Source organism: Thamnophis sirtalis, unplaced genomic scaffold (genome assembly GCF_051295495.1).
Source record: "Thamnophis sirtalis isolate CommonGarterSnake01/CBP01778 unplaced genomic scaffold, rThaSir2_p1.2 scaffold_2, whole genome shotgun sequence".
Classification (NCBI taxonomy): Eukaryota; Metazoa; Chordata; class Lepidosauria; order Squamata; family Natricidae; genus Thamnophis; species Thamnophis sirtalis.
The window spans coordinates 69606084-69630729 of record NW_028261382.1 but is presented as its reverse complement, the minus strand read 5'-3'; positions in this window follow the sequence as shown (position 1 = coordinate 69630729).

Here is a 24646-nt window from a genome sequence, read left to right as displayed (position 1 = left end):
AACAACAATCAACTAATTACCAATGATTTGTTTTCTAAGGTGAAGAAGACAAAGACATGTGCTAGAGTTTTATCAGATCATAATCCGGTTTGGATGGAGTTGGGAGGGGTGACGCAAGCAAGAAGGTCTTGGAGATTGAATGAAAATTTATTTAGATATGAGAATTATACTAATGAATGCAAAAAATTGTTAGCAGAATACTTTGTTTTTAATATGAATAAGGGTACATCTATGGAAATTGTATGGGATGCAAGTAAAGCGTATATGAGAGGAGCTTTGATAAATCTAAATAGATTACATAGATGTAAACAAGGGGGAAAGTGAACAGAACTGGAAGATGAAATTAGGATTATGCAAAATGTTCTTTAAAAAAAAGGATAAAGTTTACTCCTTAGTTATCTTTGTTAGGTATAATTAGTGATTGTACAGCTCTAGAGATTAATTTGATTTTGCACTCAATAACTGCAGTTAGATTGTTGGTGGCGCAATACTGGAAGAAGGAAGACTTGCCTACAATTCAAGAATGGACATTGAAAGTCACAAATTTAGCCGAGATGGCTAAAATATCTGCATATCTTAAGCACCACTCAAACGAGAGATATATTAGGTTTGACGAGGGGTGTTAGATTTTAATGTAATATGATTCCACATGTATACTGTCTTCTCTTATTTTTTGTTTAAAACTAGGATATGTTAAGTATATTGATATGGAAGCATAAATACCATTAACATAGATTGGAGTTTGCTCAGAAGCGGAAATACACCAATGAGAGGAAGAGTGGGAAACAGAAGGGAGAAGAGAGATGGGAAGAGAGGGATAGGAGAGAGGGTAAGGGGGAAGATGAGGAGGATAAGGAGGAGTGGAATGTAGAGAGAGGAGAAGGAGAAAGGAAGGGGAAGTAGAGTAGGAAAGGATGATGAAGGGAAGAAAGGAGGTAGGAGAGAGGTAGAAGAAAGAGGTGTATGGAGAGTAGAAGAGCTAATAATGGGTTTTTATCTTTTTGGGCGTTGATGACAAGAGGAACTGATGTAATTACTACTTAATACAATAGGATATTGGCTATGTAATAGTATACATGTGATTGTATGTCATGAAAATGGAAAATAAAAAAGTATATTAAAAAAAAAGCATGTCCCTTGATGGGACCTCACCCGGAGGACATACCACACAAGGGTGGTGTGGACCCTCACGACTAATTTGGTGGGATGCAATTGCTTCTCCCGAAATGGGTCCATCCCGGTGTGACACCTAATTTGTTTGGGGAAATGGGATTCCACATATACCTACTGGTCATCCCCCTCAGATCTACCGCAACACACACACACCGTTTTGATCTATCACTTTTATAGTTCCTCCGAAAACCCCATGACCCGTCCACTCAGTGGGAAGCCCCTGATAACATGTATTGGATTTGTGGTACTATTGCATATGAAATCCTCCCAAATGACTGGTCAGGTTCCTGCGTCCTGGGTTGGATCAAGCCCTCCTTCTTTCTCCTGCCGATCCAAACATGACAGGTACTGGGTGTCCCGGTGTATGACTCAGTAGGGCCTCCACACCAAAAGAGGGAGGTGGAAACAGCCTTCTCCAACTTCCCTTGCAAGGAACTGGCCGAGTATGAAAAATCTACCTTCTGGAGCTCGGAGCGGATTGTTTGCACATATGGTAGGGCTACCTGGGCGGAGGATGGGTCTTGGGGATACCGAACCCCGATTTATATGATAAATCAAATTATGAGACTGCAAGCAGTTTTGGACCTGGCAGGTGAAAGAATTGACAAATCTTTGAACATCATCTCCCCTGCCACTGACAAACTTCGCACTGCGGTCTATCAAAATAGACTGGCTTTGGATTACATCCTGGCCAAAGAGGGAGGTGTCTGTGGAAAATTTAATCTCTCCAACTGTTGTCTCCAAATCGATGAAACAGGGGTAGTTATTAAACAACTAACCTGTTGTTAACCCTAATGAGGCAACTCACGCATTTCGAAAACCAGGATTGGAAAGGGTTTGACTTCACATCCACCTTTGGCTCATGGTTCCCCAAATTGCCTGGCCTCCAGGCCATTGTAGCCTTAATAGGCCTCATAGCCACAGGCTGTGTAATTCTCCCTTGCATCCTTCCCATTTTCGTCCGCACCATCACCAACATCATGTCCCTCTTGGTAGAAAAACAGGTGGCTGTTAAGGCCATGGCTCTGGTTGAGCGCTCAGGGGAATACATCGAGCTGATGCTGGATGACAAGCAATCAGCTGTCTATGAAACTACACAATAATCTATTGATTAGGGTGAAGTTTCAAAAGGGAGGAATGAGGCAGGAGGGGGCTGCTCAGGCAAACCCATCTGGCCGCAGTAAGTCCAGGGGACTATAGCCAGTTTGATATATCTCCATATTATATGCTTTGAATTAACTTTGATACACTTTGATTCCTTACTTCCTCATAAGTATTGCAAATATTACTGGAACTGTATGGCAAGATACTGTACAAGGATGGGCACAGGAAATCACTGTGGGTGTAAGATATTAGAACAGAGAAGTTGCAGAAACCTGTTTGTACGAAATCAGCTCTTTTCTTTCCTGTTTTTTGATACTTTTAGATGAATTTCTGCTTTTGTATTTTTCTAAGTTGTACTTCCGTTCTGAAGAAGGGGCTTTTACGTTTTGTATTAACACACCTTTGAAACGCCTTCTGATTGTCGAAGTTTGATTAAAGGTATAAAATCATTGCCCTGGGCGTAGCCCGGACAGTTCAGATTTTGGTGTGTGAACACGCTGAACTTGATGGATTAATAAACCTGTCTCTCTTGCACCTTCATGGTCTCGAGTCCTGTTCATTTCGTAAGCTGGTTTGGGCGAAAGACTAATTCTGCTGCTACACAAGTACCGAGGTTTGGCCTGTGCCGGCTGCGGGTATTCTCAGAGTTGAAGTCCACAAGTGTTCAAGTACCCAAGTTTGGCCTGAGCCAGCTGTGGAATTCTGTGAGATGAAGTCCACAAGTGTTAAAATACCCAAGTTTCACCTGTGTCGGCTGGGGAATATTGGGAGTTGACGTCAACAAGTGTTCAAGTACACAAGTTTGGCCTATGCTGACTGGGGAATTCTGGGTGTTGACGTCTACAAGTGTTCAAGTACACAAGTTTCTCCTGTGCCGTGTGGGGGAATCCTGGGAGTTGAAGTCCAAAAGTATTCATGTACCCAAGTTTGGTCTGTGCTGGCTGAGGGAATTTTGGGAGTTGTAGTCCACAATTGTAGTCCACAATTCAAGTGCACAAGTTTGGCCTCTGCCAGCTTGGGATTTTTGGGAGTTGACGTCTACAAGTTTTAAGGTTTATTAAAATTTGTATGCTGCCCACTCCCATCGGGAGTCTGGGCGGCTCACAGCAAGACAGAAACAGTTTAAATTTAAAGATAGAAAAATACAATATTAAAAATTCACATCATCCATTACATCTAAGCGGGGGTTGGATATCCAAAAACAGCCCCAGGCCTGCCGGAACAACCAGGTCTTAATGGCTTTACGGAAGGCCAGGAGAGTGGTAAGGGTCTGGATCTCTGTGGGTAGATCGTTCCACAAGGCCAGCGCAGCAACAGAGAAGGCCCTCCCCCGGGGAGCCGCCAACCGGCATTGTCCGGAGAAGGCCCAGCCTGTGCGATCTTATTGGTCGTTGGGAAGTGAGTGGCAGGAGGCGGTCTCTCAGGTAGCCAGGTCCTAAACCACATAGGGCTTTAAAAGTAACGACTAGCACCTTGAAGCGAGTCCGGAAACCAATGGGGAGCTAGTGCAGCTCGCGGAGGATTGGTGTAATAATAAACTAGCTGCATTCTGGACTAGCTGCAGTCTCCGAACGCTTTTCAAGGATAGCCCCATGTTGAGCGCGTTGCAGTAATCCAGCCTTGAGGTAACTAGGGCGTGAGTGACCGTTTGGAGTGCCTCCCGATCCAAGTAGGGCCGCAATTGATGCACCAGGTGAACCTGGGCAAAGGCCCCCCTGGTCACAGCTGACAGGTGGTGTTCCGGTGTCAGCTGTGAATCCAGGAGGACACCCAAATTACGGGCCCTCTATAAGGGGTGTAAGTTTTCACCCCCCAGGATCAAGGATGGACTGTCTGGACTGTCCTTCGGGGGGCAACATCCACAGCCACTCAGTGTTATATTGTTATGTTATGTTGTTATGTTATGTTATGTTATGTTATGTTGTTATGTTATGTTATGTTATGTTATGATATGTTATGTTATGATATGTCATGTTATGTCATGTCATGTCACGTTATGTTATATTGTTATTGTTGTGACTCAGCAGCAGTCTTCTGTGAGTCTTTTCGGGATGCAAGTTTAACAATGCAGCTGGGGCTCGTTAGTGGGTCTTCGGGTGATAAAAGGACAGGTGGTGCCATGCCCTGGTTGCAGGAGTCAACGTTCATCCATGCATTCATATTGTTTTCTTTTTTTTCTTGTAAAATAAATTTTATTAAAGGTTGTAAAAAAGGCAAGGTTTACAAAATACAAAAAGAGAAATAGAACTCATTACATGTTTACAACGTAAATGGCACAAATTCATGCATATATATACATAGTTCATCTCACCTTGCCTATCTACATATCTACCTAAGGTAAGTAAGTAAAGGAAAAGGAAAAGAAAAGAGGGAGGAAAAAAAGAAAAAAAAAGACTAAGAAGGAAACAATATGAAGCTAGATTACTAATTCTATGGAGGTATTCATAACAGATTTTTCCTATTAGATCATCAAAAGTTTTTTCAACACAGGGAAGAAGGCGGGGCTTAGCAGTGAGAAGATGGAGTTTCAGGCTACTCCTGAAATTCCTCTATACCGAAGGATTTTTGGACGGGTTCTTTGAACTCTAGCTGTCCCGTAGACGACAGTGAAGGTGGGGAGAGGCCCAGGACCTCAGAGATACCCGCAAATCTCTGGGGGGGGGGGTATTAACTCCTCGTGCCAATTCCTTTTTGGATTAGCTGCGTGCTAACTGAAACTGCAGGTTGCCCCTAAGAATGGAAGAAGTGATGTCATCTGGTAAGCTGATTTTATTATCCAAGAGAGACTGTTCGTGTTAAAAAATTAAGCTAATTGAAACCAAAGAACAGGAAGATTTAGCGGCGAATTGGCTTATTCTAATGGATTTATGACTGGTGGTTACTTTACTTCTTAAATGCTTCAAGAAACTCCGCGACATCCTCCCCCCTCTGAATCTCCCTAAGTGGATTGTAAAACTTATCTCCTACTAATTAGCTCGTCACGATTCGACATTTTTATTACTTTACTACCTAGTTCTGTTTATAACTAGATAAGATTGACAGCCTGTAAGAGACTAAAAAAAAGTGCTTCGAAGCCGGTGGGGAAAAAAAAAGAGAGCTTCTAATTTTTAACTACGACACATCATGGCGTCCCAAAATACCTCTAAGATTTCATTTCAGGCTCTTTTTTCTGCGTGTAGAGGACTTTTTGATTCTTATCAAAAACTGGAAAGAAAACTGGATCAACTGATTATAAAATATGAAGCTAAAACTGAGATCGTTGAATGCTTAAATGTTCCTGAAACACAAATGGAAAATGTGAGAAATGGTGTCTGGTCTATCTCAGAGGAAGAGAGGAGTGGGGGAGCTATAAAGACGACTCATTTAAAGAGACAGAGTGCAGGAGGAATGGAAAATCCACTCTTGAGAATTAAAGTTAATTTGGGAAATCTTATAAGCCTAGGACAACATTATTATTTCATCACCGACATTCAGAATCCAAAGGTGCCGAAATATTTTTGTTTGGATTTGCTTATGGAAACATTTGGTAAACTTATCCAACGAATGGCTATTGGACTGAGGAAATCTCGTTGTTGGAGGGACACAGGCTGACAGATGGGAGAATACAACTTAAAATTAGCTAAATCGGATTACTTCAATTTGTAATAGATATAGCTGAATAATGACTGATATGGATAGCAATATATATAATTTGGAACTGACTGACAGATTGATGAATACAATTGAAAACTAGTTAAACCTAATTGCTTTTTCTTGTAACAGATATAGCTGAATAATAATTGATATTGATAGTAATGTATATAATGTGGAGTTGATATGATAACTAACAATTGGATATGAGAAAACACCTTTAGACTATACATAAAGAGTATTAACTGCAATAATTATCACTATTAAAAAACCAAATAAAATTCATACAATCAAATGTTAATCAATACTGGGAAAATGTTATGATATATGATATAATTGAATATTATGGATGTTTAGCTAAAATAGGATATGAGGATTTGATGATAATAGAGGATTTTACAAATAAGTAAATGAATTGCCAGCATGTGTTATGGATTAATTCTTTAGCATAGCTAAGGATGAAGGATGTTTAAATAACCATAATAATTAAAACTGAAGGTATAATGATGTTGATATGGTAAATATTCGAGTTAAGATATTTGAATTAATATGAATTAACGGAAGAGAAGCACCAAAACATGTTGTAACCAGTTGATATACTTCTTTTTTTTTCATAGTAGACACTTGTGTTTTGTTTTGTTTTCCTGATTGTCGTTTTTGTCTTTTTTTGTATTATTTACTATCTTTTATTTTAATTTTTATTTTCTATTTGTCCTTTTTTCTTTTTTCTTTTTTTTATTTTTGTTCAAGATTATTACTTCTACCAATATTTCTAAATAATAATCACAGTTAAATGAAAATGGAATATGAGTTATGTTGGTTGACTGTGGAGGAGATGTACCAAAACTTATCTGTAATTGATTGATATATTAAGAAAGATGCTGTACCCGTTTTAAACTAAAATTAAAAAACATTTAATTAAAAAAAAAAGTTTTTTCAACACTGTAGTCTATTAATATTACTTGTAGGTGAATTCTCACCTCTAATATATATCTTATCTCATTCGTTACTTAGTCTTTGTATATCATAATTTCATTTTAAATTGTTCCTTAAGTTATTTTAAGTTAAAAAAATATCTCATTTATATATCTTAATTCTCATTGTCTTTCTTATCAAACCATTTGTATAGTTTCTCCCAGACTTTATATAAGTCTGTATCTTCTTTGTCATTAATCAGCATTGTTAGTCTATTCATTTCTGCTATTTCTAAAATTTTATTCATAACCATTGTACTAGTGGGGGCATTTTCTTTCTTCCAGCACTGCGCATATGAGATTCTTGCCACCGTCAGGATATGGATGAGTAGATATTGATTGGTTTTAATTATTTTTGGATCTATTATCCCTAATAGAAACATTTCCGGATTGAGGTTTAATTTAGTTGACATAATTTCGTTTAGCCACCTTAGTATTCACTTCCAATATGTCTTAGCCACCGGACACGTCCACCACATGTGGTAGTATGTGCCCAGTGTTATTTTACATTTCCAGCATTTGGCCGATGATTTTGTGGAAATTTTTGCCAATCTTGTCGGAGAGAGATACCAACGGTAAAACATTTTATATATGTTTTCTTTGTAGGCCGTCGACATTGTCAATTTCAAGTTCCACTCCCATACCCTTTTCCAATCATCTAGCATAATTGTGTGGCCAATATTCTGGGCCCAGGTTACCATGACTTCTTTCACTCTTTCTGTTTCCATTTTTCGAGTTAGCAAACAATTATATATTTTCGAGATTAATTTCTCATCTGGTCCTATTAGAATTTTATCCAATTCCTGGTCCCTGTCCTGGAAGCCAAATTGTGCTAGATCTGATTTATACTTATTTTGTATTTGAAAGTATGGCCACCAGTCAATATTTATTCCCATTTCAGCCAAGTTTTCCCTTGAGTTTAATCTATTTTGGTTATCTAACAATTGTTTATAAATGACATTTTTGTCGAAGTTAATCAGATTTGGGTATTTCAGAGCTTCCGTCAGGGATATCCATTTGGGTAATTGGATATAGAATTTCCTTCTAATTTCAAGCCAATCATTTATCAGTGCCCCTCTCAGATGATGTCTTTTAAAGTAGTTGTGGAATTTATTTCCCTCACTCCATAAATAATTGTGCCACTCCCATTGCAAGTCGTAACCTTCTATAGTTAGAATTCTTTTATTGGTTAATGTTACCCACTCCTTTATCCACATTGTTGTTGCTGCTTGGTGGTATGTCTTCCATTCTGGTAGACCCATTCCACCTTGTGCTCTTTTATCTTGGAGATATTTATATTTAATTCTGGGCTTTTTGCCGTTCCACACAAAGTTTTGTACCGTTTTATCCAAGTCATTGTAAAAATTTTCTCCTAATTTAACCGGTGCCGTTTGAAATAAATAAAGTATTTTTGGCAAGACATTCATCTTAATTACTGAGATTCTTCCCATCAATGATATTTGATAAATTGGTCGACCAATTTTTAAAATCTTTTTGAATGTTTCGTAATAATTTATTATAGTTATCTTCTTTTATGGAAGAACATTTCGCGGATAGCCAAATCCCTAAGTATTTGACTTTTTTGGTTACCTTAATTTCCATAACTTTTTCTAGTTCTTCTATCTGTTTTTTGGGGAGGTTTTTTATAATCATTTTTGTTTTTTCCTTATTTATTTTTAGTCCGGCCACACGCCCAAAGTCCTCAATGTCTTTCATTAATTTCGGTCCTGAGGTTAGAGGGTCTTCAACAATAAAGACCATGTTGTCCGCAAAGGCCTGTGTTTTATATTGTTCTTTTTTTATGGTCAAACCCCTAATTTCCTGATTTAGTCTTATCTGGTTCAGGAGTACCTCTAACGACATAATAAATAATAATGGGGAAAGCGGACAACCTTGTCTGACACCCTTTCCGATCTGTACCCTCTCTGTCAATTCTCCATTAATTATGATATTTGCCAATTGCTGTGAGTATATGGTTTCTATAATCTTAATAAATTTGTCACCGAATTTCATCATTTTTAGTTGTGTAATTAAAATTTTCCAGTCTAAATTATCGAATGCTTTCTGCGCATCGACGAAAATTAACGCTAATTGTTTCTCAGATCTTGTTTCATAGAATTCCAGAGTGTTAATTATTATTCTTGTGTTATTCCGAATGTATCTTTTAGGGAGAAAACCGTTTTGATCCGAATGAATGTTTTGATTTAATATTATTTTTAATCTTTCTGCCAAGATTGATATAAACATTTTGTAATCCGCGTTTAGCAAGGATATAGGTCTGTAGTTTTGAATTTTACTGTTATCCACCTCTTCTTTTGGTATTAGGGTGATGAAAGCTTCCCCCCAGGATTTTGGGACCTTACCTTTTTGTAGTACCTCATTAAATAATTCTAATAGTTTGTCTTCTAAAGTGTTTTGGAATTTTTTTATAAATTTCCGACGGAAGCCCATCCGGACCAGGTGTTTTATCATTTTTTTTGTTTTTGAATGGCCTTTTTCAATTCCTCTTGTGTGATTTCCTTATCAAGCATCTCTCTCATCTCCTCCGACAAGGCTGGAAGTTTCTGTTCTATTAAGTATTTTCTAATGTCTTGTTCACTAATTTCATCTGGTTCATATAGTTTCTTGTAGTAATTCTGTACAATCTTTTTCTTTTCCCCTATTTCTTGTTTCAAATTCCCCTCCTCGTCCCTCAGTTGTTTAATAGTTTTTTTTGCATTGTCTTTTCTTATTTTGTGAGCCAACCATCTCCCTGTTTTATTTGCATGTTCAAAGTAATTCTGCTTCATTCTCTTAATGTTTCAGGCTACTTCTTCTTGAGAAATCAGATTTATTTGATGTTTAATTAAATCTCCTTTTCCCCTGTATTTAATATTGTCTGGCTCTTTCTGAATCAACAGTTTTATCTCTCTCAATTCTTTATTCAATGTGTTCAATTTTTCCCTATGCATTTTGTTTCTTCTTGCTATATAAGCTATTGATGTTCCCCTCACGACTGCCTTCATCGTATCCCAAACGTTTTGTGTTGATGTCTGCTCTTTACAATTTTCTTGGAAAAAGTAACCCAATTCTTTTTCTATTGATTGTACAAGTTGTTTCTCTTGTAATATGTTCTGATTTAGCGTCCACCTAGATTTTATCTTTGTCTTTCCTTTCCACTGCCATAGAACTGGATAATGGTCGGCCCACTTATTTGTTAATATTTCAATATTTACTGTGTCCATAAGTAGTACTGGGTTTGACCAAACCATATCAATACGTGACCAAGAATTATGTGGTTGAGAGTAAACGTGTGCTGTTGTATCTTATTGTTCATTGTTCGCCAGACATCATAGAGATCTAATTCCTTCACCATATTTATATAGGCGGTCGATAATTTCCTTCTGGTGCTTTTCTTATGTGTACCCTTATAATCAATTTTACTGTCTACTACTGCGTTGAAGTCCCCTAAAATACATATATTTTGCCAATTTATTTCATTTATCCTCTTATGTAAATTTACATAAAATCTTTCTTGTTTTTGATTTGGGGCATAAATTCCTACTAGTAAGACTTTTTTCCCACCATTCATTACCTCCACCATTAACACTCTACCCTCTTTATCTACATATTTTAATTTTGGGTTTAGCCATTCTTTTATATACATCACAATTCCTCTTTTTCTTGTTTGTGCTGACGAACAGAATACTTTTCCTAATTTTGGGCATTTCAACAAATTATTGTATTTCTCTTTTATGTGGGTTTCCTGAAGACAGATTACATCTAACTTTTGTTTTAATAAGTCCAACAGTACATGTTTTCTCTTTATTGTTATGTTAAGGCCATTTATATTTGCTGATAGTATATTCGTTTCCCATTCCTCAGATTCTTTACTTGTTGTCTGCTTTAAGGGCACCTTTAGATCTTGTCTCAATTGGCGTCCTTGATCTTGATTCTTCTCTGCCATATCTCTCTCGTTCTCTGACCTCTCTTGTCTCTCGCTCCTCCAGTTGGGATTCAGTTATAATGTCTTCTTGACTTCTACTTGAAGTTTCTTCTTTACTAAATCTCTCTTCGTCTGCAGTTAAGAGTTCCTGAAATTCTTGAGCCTTCTCCAAAGTATCTATCCGGTATTTCTTTTCCCTCCATGTTACTAGCATTCCTTCCGGAAGGAGCCATTGAAACGAGATTCTATGTCTATTTAGTTGTGAAGAGAGGAAGTTATATTTTATTCTTTTCTCTCTAACTCTCCGGGGAATCTGCTTCAGAATAAGAATTTCTTTGCTTTTATATGTTAATGATTCCCCTCTTATTGTGTGTAAGATATCCTCTCTCAATTGTCTTCTTAGAACCCTCACATGTATCTCCCTTGGGAGTTGATGGGCATCTCGCGAAGCTTGTGTTAATTCTATAAACTTCGTCCAATTCATTGATGATCTCGTTTTTTGGTCTGTCAAGTACTAATCCCAAGATTTCTGCAATCAGTTCCCATAAATTTTCATCTCTACATTTTGTAGTCTCAGATAAAACGCTGATCTCTCCAATTCTAGGTGGATAATAGCCTCTTCCAGATTTTTGTTTATAGATTCCAGTCTGTCCTCTGTCTTATCTATTCTTTTTTCTGTTATTTCTGTTCTCTTCTTGACTTCTTTTATTTCCTGTTCATTTCTTGACAAAGCTACTTGGATAGCCCCTACTCGCTCTTCAATCCTCCCCATATTGTTTTTTACTCCCTCCAGGCCTTTGGTGATATTATCATTCATCTTCAAAATTGCTTCCTGTAGAGAGTTCATCGTTACCTCTTGGCCTTGTGAGATTGAGGCTGTCTTATCTTCCGTCAGCCTGCTCTCCAGCGACCTTTGCCTCACCGGGGTGGATAGGAAAGTTTGTTTTTTGCTTCCTTTGGTTAAGGTTGCTGTTCTTGTTGTCATTGGTATTGATTTAATTCAGCTATCCCCCTTCGGTCTGTAGTTCCAATACCTTCTAATTGCTGTTAAAGTGTTTAAACAATTCTATTATGTTAATCTATAATCTTTTTAAATAATTTATACTTAATTAATTAATTAATTAATCAATAAGTTAAATAGCTAATCAATAATGTTAATAATATATCAGTTACCCAAATCTCAATATATTGTTCAGCAATTAATCAAGTAATCAGTTGAAATTTGATCTACCAGAGAATAATCAGTTATTAATCCAATTGATCCACTCTGGAGAACACCCAAGAAGAAAGAGATAGTTAATTTAGTGCAGCACTATACAGTAGAACAGTTCTATAAATTGGTAAGCTTATAATCACTTGTTTATAGTCTCTTATATCACTCTATTTTACTTATTGTATATATTGTAAAGCATTATTTACACCATTATAAATCTCCCTATTGCACTAAATAATTTCCACTGTATATCCCTTCACCAATATCTAAAGGTTAATGCACTTAATGTTTTAATGTAGATATACTACTTTCAGAAAATAGAAATACAGAGTACTACTTCAATAAGGTTGTCAAAGGGATCTGGAAGTAATCTAAGGAGAGTCCACAAGGAAGAGAGAGTATGTTTCAATGTGGAGAGTCAAAAGACAGGAGAGGTCGGAGCTCAAGATAGTCGTTTCAGAGCTCACCCATCAGTCACTTCTTGTCATCAGTAAAATAAAGAAAGAGGCAGGGAGAAAGATGAAGGGGGGAAAAAAAGTCAAATTCAAAAGGGCTTTGGGGGCAGTAGCTGCGATGGAAGCACATGCGGAGAGAGGTTCGTGTTTTAATTTTTTTTCCCACCGCTCAGTTTTCGCTTTCAAAATGTCGCCCCTCTGTTGTCTCTGTCAGTATATCTCGGCATCCGCCTCACCGGAGGCAAAAAACTGGAATGACCCAGAAATCGTCATTTTTGACCCGGTGCTCAGTTTCCATTCGATTTCAGGCTCATTCCAGTTCTTCTGCAAATTCTTATACATTTTGGTCTAACTCCTCAGTGAAAACTCGGATCACTGAATGGAGTGGTTTTTTGGCCTTTCCAAGAATACACCAACAAATTGGGCTTTTTCTTGGAAACTGAGGTCCGGGTCAAAAATGACGATTTCTGGCTCATTCCAGTTCTTTTCTGAATTCTACATTTTGGCCTAACTCAGTTTCCAACAAGAAAGCCTAAGCCTAAGGCTAAGCCTAAGGCTAAGCCTAAGGCTAAGGCAAGCCTAAGCCTAAGCCTAAGCCTAAATCAAAACCTAAGCCTAAGCCTAAACCTAAGCCTAAACCTAAAACCCAAAACACCACTCCATTCGGTGATTTGAGTTTTCACTGAGGAGTTAGACCAAAATGTATCAGAATTCACAATAGAACCGGAATGAGCCAGAAATCATGATTTTTGACCCGGAGGTCAGTTTCCAAGACAAAACACAAATTATTTGTCTACTCTTGGAAAACCCAAAAAACAAATCCATTCCCTGATCCGAGTTTTCACTGAGGAGTTAGACCAAAAGGTATAAGAATTGGCAAAAAACTGGAATGAGCCAGAAATCATAATTTTTGACCTAGTGCTGAGTTTCCATTCGATTTCGGGCTCATTCCAGTTCTTTTGCGAATTCTTAAACATTTTGGTCTAACTCCTCAGTGAAAACTCGGATCACTGAATGCATTTGTTTTTTGTGTTTTCCATGAGTAGACAAAGAATTTGTGTATTTTCTTGGAAACTGACCTCCGGTCAAAAATCACGATTTCTGGCTCATTCTAGTTATTTGCCAATTCTTATACATTTGGTCTCACTCCTCAGTGAAAACTCGGATCACTGAATGGAGTGGTTTTTTTTGGATTTTCCAAGAGTACACCAACAATTTGTGTTTTTTCTTGGAAACTGACCTCCGGGTCAAAAATGACGATTTCTGGATCATTCCAGTTCTTTTCCGAATTCTACATTTTGGCCTAACTCAGTTTCCAACAAGAAAGCCTAAGGCTAAGGCTAAGGCTACGGCAAGTCTAAGCCTAAGCCTAAGCCTAAGGGTAAGGCTAAGCCTATCCGGATCCTAATCCTGACCCGACCTTGACCTCGACCCGGACCCCAACCTGGACCCTGACCCTGACCCTTACCTCGACCCGGACCACAACCACGACCCCGACCCGGACCAAGACCAAAATGTATCAGAATTCACAAAAGAACCGGAATGAGCCACAAATCGTAATTTTTGACCTGGAGGTCAGTTTCCAAGAAAAAACACAAATTGTTTGCCTACTCTTGGAAAACCCAAAAAACAAATCCTTCCATGATCTGAGTTTTCACTGAGGAGTTAGACCAAAACGTATCAGAAGAACTGGACTGAGCCTGAAATCGAATGGAAACTGAGCACCGAGTCAAAAATGACGATTTCTGGCTCATTCCAGTTTTTTGCCAATTCTTATACATTTTGGTGTAACTCCTCAGTGAAAACTCAGATCAGCCTAAGCCTAAGCCTAAGCCTAAGCCTAAGGCTAAGCCTAAGGCTAAGCCTAAGCCTAAGGCTAAGCCTAAGGCTAAGCCTAACCCTAAACCTATCTGGATCCTAATCCTGACCCGACCTCGACCCGGACCCGGACCCCGACATGGACCCCGACCCGGACCCAGACCAAGATGTATCAGAATTCGGAAAAGAACCGGAATGAGCCAGAAATCGTCATTTTTGACCTGGAGGTCAGTTTCTACGAAAAGACACAAATTGTTTGTCTACTCTTGGAAAACCCACAAAACCACTCCATTCGTGATCCGAGTTTTCACTGAGGAGTTAGACCAAAATGTATAAGAATTGGCAAAAACTGGAATGAGCCAGAAATCGTCATTTTTGACCCGGTGCTCAGTTTCCATTCGATTTCAGGCTCATTCCAGTTCTTCTGCGAGTTCTTAAACATTTTGGTGTAACTCCTCAGTGAAAACTCAGATCACTGAATGGATTTATTTTTTGTGTTTTCCAAGAGTAGACAAACAATTTGTGTATTTTCTTGGAAACTGAGCTGCGGGTCAAAAATCATGATTTCTGGCTCATTCCAGGTTTTTTTGCCAATTCTTATACATTTTGGTCTAACTCCTCAGTGAAAACTTGGATCACCGAATGGAGTGGTTTTTTGGGTTTTCCAAGAGTACACCAACAATTTGTGTATTTTCTTGGAAACTGAGCTCCGGGTCAAAAATGATGATTTCTGGCTCATTCCAGTTCTTTTATGAATTCTACATTTTGGCCTAACTGAGTTTCCAACAAGAAAGCCTAATCCTAATCCTAATCCTAATCCTAATCCTAATCCTAATCCTAATCCTAATCCTAAGCCTAAGGCTAAGCCTAAGACTAAGGCTAAGCCTAAGACTAAGGCTAAGCCTAAGGCTAAGCCTAAACCTAAACCTATCTGGATCCTAATCCTGACCCGACCTCGACCCGGACCTGGACCCCGACATGGACCCCGACCCGGACCCAGACCAAGATGTATCAGAATTCGGAAAAGAACCGGAATGAGCCAGAAATCGTCATTTTTGACCCGGAGGTCAGTTTCTAAGAAAAGACACAAATTGTTTGTCTACTCTTGGAAAAGCCACAAAACCACTCCATTCGGTGATCGAGTTTTCACTGAGGAGTTAGACCAAAATGTATAAGAATTGGCAAAAACTGGAATGAGCCAGAAATCGTCATTTTTGACCCGGTGCTCAGTTTCCATTCGATTTCAGGCTCATTCCAGTTCTTCTGCGAGTTCTTAAACATTTTGGTGTAACTTCTCAGTGAAAACTCGGATCACTGAATGGATTTGTTTTTTGTGTTTTCCAAGGGTAGACAAACAATTTGTGTATTTTCTTGGAAACTGAGCTGCGGGTCAAAAATCATGATTTCTGGCTCATTCCAGTTTTTTTTTGCCAATTCTTATACATTTTGGTCTAACTCCTCAGTGAAAACTCGGATCACCGAATGGAGTGGTTTTTTGGGTTTTCCAAGAGTACACCAACAATTTGTGTATTTCTTGGAAACTGAGCTCCGGGTCAAAAATGATGATTTCTGGCTCATTCTGGTTCTTTTCTGAATTCTGCATTTTGGCCTAACTCAGTTTCCAACAAGAAAGCCTAAGCCTAAGCCTAAGCCTAAGCCTAAGGCTAAGCCTAAACCTATCCGCATCCTAATCCTGACCCGACCTCAACCTGTCCCCGACCTCGACCCGGACCCCGACCCTGACCCTTACGTCGACCCCGACCCTGACCCGGACCCAGACCAAGACCAAAATGTTTCAGAATTCGGAAAAGGACCAGAATAAGCCAGAAATCGTCATTTTTGACCCGGAGGTCAGTTTCTAAGAAAAAACACAAATTTTTTGTCTACTGCTGGAAAACCCAAAAAACAAATCCATTCCATGATCTGAGTATTCACTGAGGAGTTAGACCAAAAGGCATAAGAATTGGCAAAAAACTGGAAGGTGCCAAAAATCGTGATTTTTGACCCGTAGGTCAGTTTCCAAGAAAAAACACAAATTCTTTGTCTACTCTTGGAAAACCCCAAAAAGAAATCCATTCGGTGATCCGAGTTTTCCCTGAGGAGTTAGGCCAAAATGTATAAGAATTGGCAAAAAACTGGAATGAGCCAGAAATCGTCATTTTTGACCCGGTGCTCAGTTTCCATTCGATTTCAGGCTCATTCCAGTTCTTCTGCGAGTTCTTAAACATTTTGGTGTAACTCCTCAGTGAAAACTCGGATCACTGAAGGGATTTGTTTTTTGTGTTTTCCAAGAGTAGACAAAGAATTTGTGTATTTTCTTGGAAACTGAGCTGTGGGTCAAAAATCATGCTTTCTGGCTCATTCCAGTTTTTTGCCAACTCTACATTTTGGCCTAACTCAGTTTCCAGCAAGAAACCCTAAAGCTAAGGCTAAGGCTAAGGCTAAGGCTAAGCCTAAGCCTAAGCCTAAAATCCAAAAACCACTCCATTCGGTTATCTCAGTTTTCACCGAGGAGTTAGACCAAAATGTATCATAATTCGCAATATTCTCCTGTGAGCAATGTCGGAACCTCAGGCACAAAAGAAAATAAACGTTTTCTTTTTAATGAGTTTTATACTTATTATTCTGTGTCTTTATTGTTAGAAGCCTTTTTATTAATATTAATAGGGAAAGGGGAGGCTCAGGGGCTGCAGAAAAGGCACAGATGAGGGAAACCTGTTCCAAAAGCCATAACCCATTTAAAAAGCCTTGTGATGACTTCAATGCTAAGGGTCAGAAAACAATGCCCTCCTGTGGACAATGTCGGAATCGCAGGCAGAAAATAAACCTTTTTAATGAGTTTGATACTTTTTATTCTGTGTTTATTATTAGAAGGCTTGTTATTAATATTTATAGGGAAAGGGGAGGCTCAGGGTCCCCAGAAAAGGGACAGAATAGAAAAACCTGCTTCAAAAGCCGTAACCTGTTTAAAAAGCCTCATGATGATTTCAATGCTAACGCTAAGGGACAAAAAACATTGCCCTCCTGTGGACAATGTCGGAATCGCAGGCACAGAAGAAAATAAACATTTTAAATAAGTTTTATGGTTATTATTCTGTGCCTTTATTATAAGCCATGTTATTAATATTAATAGGGAAAGGGGAGGCTCAGGGGCTGCAGAAAAGGCACAGAAGAGGGAAACCTGTTCCAAAAGCTGTAACCCATTTAAAAAGCCGTATGATGTCTTCAATGCTAACACTAAGGGAAAGAAAACAATGCCCTCCTGTGGACAATGTCAGAACCGCAGGCACAAAAGAAAATAAACCTTTTTAATAAGTTTTATACTTATTATTCTGTGTCTTTATTGTTAGAAGCTGTGTTATTAATATTAATAGGGAAAGGGGAGAATAGGCTTCCGGGGGGAGGGGCCTGCCGTCGCCGGTGGCTCAACAGAGCTGCCCTCAGAGTTTTGGTTCGTATATCTACAAGATCTATAGATATCTCTTCTTTCAGGCAAGAAAGAAGCAGGGAGGAACTCAGTCGTTAGAATCCTCTTTGTAGTTCACAGCTTTTTTTTGTTAGCTGTGAACGGAGAAGAGGGTTCAACAAAAACTGGGTTTTTTTTTTTTTTTACTCCGGCCAAATCTTCTCAGCTGTTTTTTTTCAGCTCAAGGCAGGTTTACCCCCCCACCCTCAGGACAAATTTTTGAAACTAAGTTATTTAAAATCAATCCGAGCAGCGACCATTCCTGAGAACCCTTTTTTTTATTATTCAAAATACCAGCTTCAATTTTATAAAAAACTCCTTTGTTTAACTGCTTTTCAAAATGGCGATTTTATAGCTTCCGCATTTGATACATGACATATTTAACCAGCCCTGTTTTCTTGAAGACTTCTTTTTACGAACTGTCAAAAGTTTATTGAAAGTATCTTATCCTAAATCAAGGTGAGCAGAAACTTTGTTTGTTTCCTTTTTATAATGGCTCCGAAGTAAAAGCAATCTAAACGTTTTTTTAACAATACATCCCAAACAATTGCGACAAAGCCGCAGCTCTTGCCTTCTACGCCTTCTACTGGAGACTTGCTAACGAAAGAATTTCTTTTTGAAACCCTTAAAGAATTTAGATAGGAAATGAAGCAACTTATTTCGGACTTATGTGACAAACTTGATGCCAAGATTGCTCAAACAAAGGAGGATATGATCAGGGTTATAACTGTAATGACAGATTATATTGCTGGAATGGAGGATAAACTGGAGCTTTTGGAAGAAGCTAATTCTAACCTGACATCTAAAATTGAAATGTTGCAACAGGAAGTTGAAAACGCAGAAAAACAACTTGTTATGACAAATTATAAGAAGACTGCGTTTGCAATAAGAGTTAGGGGATTGCGTGAAAACGAACAGGAGAATTTAAAAAGACCTTTTTTGAGGCTTTCAGTCGTTCGGTGGGAAGTCCGGGACTTAACTTTGATTGGCAGATCCAAAAAATTTACCGCCATAATTCGTGGACAGCAAAACAGAGACAGCTTCCGAGAGATATAATTATATATTTTGCTACAAGAGAATCCAGAAATGCGATACTACAAGAGTTTTATAACAACAGGCTGCGAATTGATGGACAGGACTTGATTGTTTTCAAAGAAATACCACCCCAAATGTTAAGAGCCAGGAGAGACTATGCTTTTCTAACTAAAGAACTCAGAAATTCTCAGATACAGTATAGATGGGAAGTGCCATTTGGTATTACAGTTACATTTGATGACCAAAAACATCGCCTCAACTCTGTCTGGGAAGCCCGAGATTTTTATTACAAGATCCTGAAGGCGAGACTTCCTGAATTACCCGGACTTGGAGAAAGACAAGGAGAAGTAGAAGAGAAACAACAAAACACACAACTACAAGGTGGGAGGTATCGCTTTCTTCCTCCGGAAGGGCAGAAGAACAGAGAACAAGGATTTAGTTATGCTTCCAAAACATTTGCTTAATTTTTAACTTGAATAATACTTTGCGATTTCTGTCTTGTATAAAATGGTAGTTGTATACCGATGAAGAGACATTAAGGCTGAAAGAAGTGATGCTGATTTCCTCGGAAAATATATTGTATGGGACTTAAAAAAGACTTGATGGATAACTTTGAACTTTTATTTAAATTGTTTATGATTTATTCTCTAGGGTGAGGAGGGCGGAGATCGTGATGTTCTTGGATTGTGGTTTAGGATGAATGGAGTTGGGAAGTGTGGTGTAGATGGGAGGGTAGTCAAGGTTCAATTAGAGCTTATTTTGAGCCAGAAAGTAAGTTGATTTTTGTATAAACTGTTATTTGAATATAATGTTTGGAAGGATATACCCAGAGAGTTCGCAGGAAGGCGGAGCAAATATGAGAGGAGTACGGATGAAAATAAAATATATATATGGACACGGGTAGAGGCAGGATGAGAGGTGTTGGAAAAGGAAACCGAGAGAAATATTTGAGATGTGTTTAAATTGCTTTATAAAGAAGGAGGTAAAAGGGACAAATTAAAGGTTTGGAAATGGACATATATTTAGATAAAGAGATAAGGCCCCTAGCTAGAGTAGAATTCCATTTGATTAACCTACTTGGTTTCAACATAGTTTGAAATCCTGCAAGTAATAAATTAACTGAGATTAGGAATGATGTACATTGTTTAAGTTTTAATAATGATGGGAAGCTGTGCTCAATGTAGAGAGTTTATTGATTTTTCCTGTTTTTCTTTTTTTTTAAATTCTCTTCTTTTTTCCTTTATCTTTTATCTTTTAATTTCTAATCTATTTGGTTTTAATATACTCCAGACTGTGCTTGATAAAGAGTTATGCCGGGTATGGGACCTGGGAAGTCGGAAGGGGGTTAGGGAGGGGGGTTTACGGGGGGGAGGGTGGAAATATAGTTTCAATTTTCAAAACAATAAGAACGCACTTGTATACTGTTGCTCTTTTTTCTTTTTTTTCTCTTTTCCTTTTATTTTCCTTTTTTCTTTTTTTTTCTTTTTTTTCAATTTTAGTGTAAAATACAAATTGAATAGATTAATGAATAGTAGAAATACACGGAAGTGAGGAGTAGAGGGAAAGAAGAGGGAGAAGTAAAGAGGGTGTGAGAGGGGAATGTAAGGAGGGTGAGATGGAGGGAAGGGGAGAAAGGAATGTCTGAGGGGGAGCGGAAGTAGAAGAGGGGAATGCTGGAGGGGAGAAATGAAAGTTGGAGGGGGAGAAGAAAGGGTGTATGGAGGATTGAAATGTTATGTTGGTTTTCCATGGTGGAAGATGAGTTGTGTTTATTGCTTTTTTTTAAATGCACAGTATATAAGTGATTGTATAGAATGAAAATGAAAATGAAAAAAAAACAGTTTTCAACAATAGGGAAAGGGGAGGCTCAGGGGCTGCAGAAAAGGCACAGAAGAGGGAAATTTCTTTCAAAAGCCGTAACCCGTTGAAAAAGCCTTATGATGACTTCAATGCTAATGCTAAGGGCCATAAAACAATGTCCTCCTGTGGACAATGTCGGAATCACAGGCACACAAGAAAATAAACCTTTTTAATAAGTTTTATACTTATTATTCTTTGTCTTTATTGTTAGAAGCCTTGTTATTAATATTAATAGGGAAAGGGAAGTCTCAGGGGCTGCAGAAAAGGCACAGATGAGGGAAACCTGTTCCAAAAGCTGTAACCCGTTTAAAAAGCCTTATGATGACTTCAATGCTAAGGGAGAGAAAACAATGCCCTCCGGTGGACAATGTCGGAATCGCAGGCACAAAGGGAAATAAACCTTTTAAATGAGTTTTATGGTTATTATTCTGTGTCTTTATTATTAGAAGCATTATTAATATTAATAGGGAAAGGGGAGTCTCAGCGTCTGCAGAAAAGGCACAGAAGAGAAAAACCTGCTTCAAAAGCCGTAACCCATTTAAAAAGCCTTGTGATGAATTCAAGGCTAACGCTAATGGAGATAAAACAATGCCATCCTGTGGACAATGTCGGAATCGCAGGCACAAAAGAAAATAAACAAAATGGTGGTATGACTGTTTCATGTCAGATGGATTGGGGCCAAATTGTATGTGCCTGCCAGCCTAAGGGATCCTGTCCTACAGCAGGCTCACAATTTCAAAACTGCTGGTCATTTGCAAGAGCCGAGGTGGCGCAGTGGTTAAGGTGCAGTGCAGTACTGCAGGCCACTTCCGCTGACTGTTATCTGCAGTTCAGCGGTTCTAATCTCACCGGCTCAAGGTTGACTCAGCCTTCCATCCTTCCGAGGTGGGTGAAATGAGGACCCAGACTTTGAGGGGCGATATGCTGACTCTGTAAACCGCTTAGAGAGGGCTGAAAGCCCTATGAAGCGGTATATAAGTCTAACTGCTATTTTCGTTTTGTAAAGACTTTGCACTTCCCAGGTGGTGACAGGCGGGTGGACTATGGTAGTGATTAATGCTTCCCTACAGAAGGGAGTAGTGCCCCTTAGGTGTTATATAAATTATCAGCTAGATAATTGGACTGACCTACTGCCTTTCACAGAGGTCACTTATAATAACTCAGGGCATAGTTTCAATACTTTCAAGGTACCTTCTGGCCAGGATTTTGCTCCCATACCAGAACTGGCCCAAGAGAAGCTTCTGACCCACTCCTTAGTGGAATAGATTGAATAGCTTCAACATACCTGACCAGTAACACATAAGGTGTTGGAAGATGCACATCAAACCCATAAGAAACAGGCTGAAACCAACAGTTCCAAGTGGTTGATAAAATATATTTGTCCACAAAGTACTTACAGACTACCCAAAAATCAAAGAAATTGTAATCCAAATATGTAGGGTCACTTGTGAAAATAATAAACCCAGTTACTCTGCAGTTGGACCTGCCAAAGAAGCTTAAATGAATCCATCCTGTTTCATTGTTCACCCTGCTCAGCCACACCCTCCAGTACCCATTCTTATAGAGGGGGAACAGCATTTTGAAGTCAAGGAAATTTTAGACTCCGGAAAGCATAAAGGGAAAATACAATACTTAGTGGCCTGGAAGCATCTCTCCTTCACAATCATAATGGGTGAATGCTTGAAATGTTCGGGTCCCTAAACGCCTTCAGGTGTTTCACAAGAAATATCCTGATAAACATGGGTTAAGCATGTTCCTAAATTGACTTGTTTCATTTCAGCTCCTACTTTAGTTTTGTATTATGCATTTTATTCTTTTTTTACGGGGTTTTAGGGTTGTCAAAGGTCGGTGTATGTGTGTGTGTGAATGCCAGCTGTGGTTTCAGGTTTCAGGTTTCAGGTTTATTGGGATTTATATGCCGCCCTTTTCCCTGAGGGGACTCAGGGCGGCTTACAACCACAGGGGAGGGGAAGTGCAAGGTCAAAACAAACACATTGTGAACAAAAGAAAAATAATAAAACACAACTTTCATTCAGCAATCAAACACTCGGGCGGGTAATTGGAAGCCTATCCCCAGGCCTGCTGGGAGAGCCAGATCTTGAGGGCTGCGCGGAAGGTCTGGATCGTGGTGAGGGTGCGGATCTCCATGGGGAGCTCGTTCCATAGGGTCGGGGCAGCAACAGAAAAGGCTCTCCTCCGTGTGGTCGCCAGTCGACATTGACTGGCAGATGGAATACGGAGGAGGCCAAGTCTGTGCGATCTAATTGGTCGATTCAGGGAGGTAATCGGCAGAAGGCGGTCTCTCAAGTACCCAGATCCACTACCATGGAGTGCTTTAAAGATGGTCATCATTATCCTGAAGCGCACCCGGAGACCAACAGGCAGCCAGTGCAGCTCGCGGAGGACAGGTGTAACGTGGGCGAACCGAGGTGCGCCCACTATCACTCGCGCGGCTGCATTTTGGACTAGCTGTAGTCGCCGGATGCACTTCAGGGGCAACCCCATGTAGAGCCCATTGCAGTATTCCAGTCTAGAGATCACAAGGGCTCGAGTGACTGTTGTGAGGGCCCCCCGATCTAGGTAGGGCCGCAACTGGCGGACCAGGCGAACCTGGGCAAATGCCCCCCTGGTCACAGCTGACAGCTGGTGATCAAAAGTCAGCTGTGGATCCAGGAGGACTCCTAAGTTGCGGACCCTATCTGAGGGGTGTAAAATTTGACCCCCCAGCCTAAGCGTTGGTGTATTAGCCAAATTATTGGGGGGAAAACACAACAGCCACTCGGTCTTATCCGGGTTGAGCACCAGTTTGTTAGCACTCATCCAGTCCTTAACGGCCTCCAGACCCCGCTTCATCACGTCCACCGCTTCATTGAGTTGGCACGGGGCGGACAGATACAATTGTGTATCGTCCGCATATTGATGGTATTTTATCCCGTGCCTCCGAATGATCTCGCCCAGCGGTTTCATGTATATGTTAAATAGTAGGGGGGATAGGACCGAACCCTGAGGTACTCCGCATGTTAGGGGCCTCAGGGACGATCTCTGCCCCCCCACTAACACCGACTGCGACCTGTCCGAGAGGTAGGAGGAGAACCACCGCAAAACAGTGCCTCCCACTCCCACCTCCCGCAGTCGTCGCAGAAGGATACCATGGTCGATGGTATCGAAAGCCGCTGAGAGGTCAAGGAGGACCAGGATGGACGCATAGCCTCCATCTCTGGCCCTCCAGAGATCATCGGTCAATGCGACCAAAGCGGTTTCTGTGCTGTAACCAGGTCTGAAGCCGGACTGGAAGGGGTCAAGATAGCTAGCTTCCTCCAAGGCCCGTCGAAGCTGAAAGGCCACCACCTTCTCAACAACCTTCCCGATAAAGGGAAGGTTGGAGACAGGACGAAAGTTGTTTAAGATGGCTGGATCTAACGATGGTTTCTTTAGGAGGGGTCTCACCACCGCCGTTTTGAGTACGGCGGGGAAGTGCCCCTCCCGAAGGGAGGCGGTGACAACCGCCTGGATCCAGCCATGTGTCACCTCCCTGCTGTTAGCCACCAGCCAGGAGGGACACGGGTCCAGAATACAAGTGGAGGCACTTACAGCTCGGATGGCCTTGTCCACATCCCCAGAGGCAACTTCCTGGAACTCAACCCAGAACTGATGTGGCAAATGATCCTCCTGTGTCTCAGCTGGATCTACTGCGGTGGAGTCCAAGTCCGATCGAAACCGAGCTACTTTGTCCGCCAAGAATTGAGCATAATCCTCAGCCCTACCCTGCAAGGGGTCTCCCGCATCCCTCCTATTAAGGAGGGAGCGGGTTATCCTGAACAGGGCGGCTGGGCGTGACTCGGCGGACGCAACCAAGGAAGAAATATATGATCTTTTTGCAGTTCTCAATGCTCGGACATAGTCCTTGGTGCAGGTAGTTAAGAGTGCTCGGTTTGCCTCGGACCTATCGGACCTCCACTGGTGCTCTAGGCATCTCCTCCGGCGTTTCTTCTC